This window comes from Bos taurus, chromosome 4 (assembly GCF_002263795.3).
Source record: "Bos taurus isolate L1 Dominette 01449 registration number 42190680 breed Hereford chromosome 4, ARS-UCD2.0, whole genome shotgun sequence".
Classification (NCBI taxonomy): domain Eukaryota; kingdom Metazoa; phylum Chordata; class Mammalia; order Artiodactyla; family Bovidae; genus Bos; species Bos taurus.
The window spans coordinates 90,426,694-90,429,572 of record NC_037331.1 but is presented as its reverse complement, the minus strand read 5'-3'; the positions used below and the strand labels follow the sequence as shown (position 1 = coordinate 90,429,572).

The window sequence follows — 2,879 nt, the reverse complement described above, 5'->3', positions numbered from 1 at the left end:
CTGATGACAAACAAGACAAGGAGATATATTTGGGTATTCTAACTTTGCATAACATGTGTGCTCAACCCTTTTCTGTGGAACACTTCATTTAAAACTGATTACAATCACAGCTGCTACAATGATGAAGGGGGTTCCACAAGAGTTCTTTTTCAGGTATAGAGCATGTTACGACATTTTTGTGGAATAGGTTTTTACTTGCTTTCTCATCTTAAAAATTTAGATTACTCATCTATAACCCATTATACTACTGAAGATGGAGATTTATGCCTCAGACAATGTATATATTTTCTGGCAAGAGACTGAAGAGTGACAGCACGCTAGTAGACACTTTTATAGAACTGGTAACACAGGAATAGATTGCAAAGTACTCCTCAATCATATGCAAAAAGCAATCTTAGTAAGCTTGCAAGCAAGGCAAACCTACAAGTTCTGCCACTGCATATAAAAATAACAGATCATGATAGAAATCACAGCTGTTCGGTGGTTGCATTTTTTTTCTTAAATCTAGATAAAAAAAATTAACCTTGATTTTATCCATTTTTATGTAAATTTTAATTGAAGAGACAGAAGGTGTTCAAGAATGATATATGCCAGTGGGGATAAAAACCAAAGAAAACACCTCTTGTCCACATGCTGCTATAAATGATAATACTTACATAATTATAAGAAGTGGCCTATCTAAGTCCCATTCTAAACGTGTGATTTTAGAAAATATCATACAGAAAATACCAGTTATATTTTTATTTAGTTTCAGTGGACTTCCATAGCTCATACATAATATAAATGAAATGGCATATAGAAAAAAAAAAAAAAAAGAAAAAATTCCTAGTATGAGACAGCTAAACTTCCTAACAGTAGGGATTAAGCCATGAATTATGCCTACTACAGGTGTACTTCCTGGATGTAAAAAGCTTGGAAGCACTCTCCATTATAAAAGCACACTTACATAAAATTCATCCATTGCATAAGCAGTGTTTAGCAAGCCTCAGCACCAACAAAAGAAAAATGGTGGACAAAGAAATTCAGTTCTCAAGTAGCAATAAAAGTTGACAATTGTAGGTACTTAAAAAGTTTCAATCATTGTTGTTTAACATAGCACTTGTCATGTATTATTTGACATTCACAATAGCTCTGAGCTGGATAGTATCTTTTTAAATTATTTTTTATTGTGATAGAAACTGCATAACACAAAATTTACCATCTTAACCATTGCTAAGTGTCAAGTTCAGGGGTGTTCAATATATTTACATTGTTATGGAAGTAATAGCCAAAGCTTTTTCAACTTGCCAAATTGAAATTCTATACCTATTAAACAACAATTCCTCATCATTTCCTTCTCCAAACCCCTGAAAACCATCATTCTACTTTTTGTTTCTATGAATTTGGCTTCTCCTGATAAGAATGCTCAAACTGGGGTGGTCCTAAGATGGCAGAGGAATAGGAAGGGGAGACCACTTTCTCCCCCACAAATTCACTGAAAGAACATTTGAACGCTGAGCAAATTCCACAAAACAACTTCTGAATGCTGGCAGAGGACATCAGGCACCCAGAAAGGCAGCCCATTGTCTTTGGAAGGGAGATGGAGAAGTCTTGAGGCTACTGTAAGAATAAGACTAAAAACCAGAGGCAGGAGGCTTAAGTCCAAATCCTGAGAACACCAGAGAACTCCTGACTCCAGGGAACATTAATCGATAAGAGCTCATCAAAAGCCTCCATACCTATACTGAAACCAAGTACCACCCAAGGGTCAACAAGTTCCAGAGCAAGACATACCATGCAAATTCTCCAGCAACACAGGAACATAGCCCTGATCTTCAATATACAGGCTGCCCAAAGTCACACCAAACCCACTGACATCTCAAAACTCACTACTGGACACTTTATTGCACTCCAGAGAGAAGAAATCCAGCTCCACCCACTAGAACACCGACACAAACTTCCCTAACCAGGAAACCTTGACAAGCCACACATCCAACCGCACCCACAGCGAGGAACCTCCACAATAAAGAGGAACCACAAACTGCCAGAATACGGAAAGGCCACCCCAAACACAGCAATATAAACAAGATGAAAAAGCAGAGAAATACTCAACAGGTAAAGGAACAGGATAAATGCCCACCAAACCAAACAAAAGAGGAAGAGATAGGGAATCTACCTGATTAAGAATTCCGAATAATGATACTGAAATGATCCAAAATCTTGAAAACAAAATGGAGTTCCAGATAAATAGCCTGGAGACAAGGATTGAGAAGATGCAAGAAATGTTTACCAAGGACTGTGTCCTCACTTTGGACTTCCCTGGTGGCTCAGATGGTAAAGCATCTGCCTACAATGCGGGAGACCCAGGTTCAATCCCTGGGTTGGGAAGATCTCCTGGAGAAGGAAATGGGAACCCATTCCAGTATTCTTGCCTGGAAAATCCCATGGACAGAAGAGCCTGGTAGGCTACAGTTCATGGGGTCGCAAAAGTCCAGACATGACTGAGAGGCTTCACTTTCATTTTCAGAAGAAATAAAAAAGAGTTAATATATAATGAATAATGCAATAAATGAGATCAAAAACACTTTGGAGGGAACCAACAGTAGAATAACAGAGGCAGAAGATAGGTTAAGTGAGGTAGAAGATAGAATGGTAGAAATAAATGAAGAAGAGAGGAAAAATAAAAAAGAATGAAAAGAAATGAGAACAACCTCAGAGACCTCTGGGACAATGTAAAAGTCCCAACATTCGAATCAAAGGAGTCCCAGAAGAAGAAGACAAAAAGAAAGACCATGAGAAAATACTTGAGGAGATAATAGTTGAAAACTTCCCTAAAAGGGGGAAGAAAATAGTCACCCAAGTTCAAGAAACCCAGGGAGTCCCAAATAAGATAATCCCAA

At 38.0% G+C, this 2,879-nt stretch overlaps 1 non-coding gene across 1 annotated transcript; it reads left to right on the top strand.

Moving 5' to 3' along the window:
• The first annotated feature begins 2,295 nt into the window (after window positions 1-2,295).
• TRNAC-ACA (transfer RNA cysteine (anticodon ACA)) lies at window positions 2,296-2,367 on the top strand. Its single transcript has one exon. It is a non-coding gene; the product is annotated as a tRNA-Cys (tRNA).
• The last annotated feature ends 512 nt before the right edge of the window (window positions 2,368-2,879 follow it).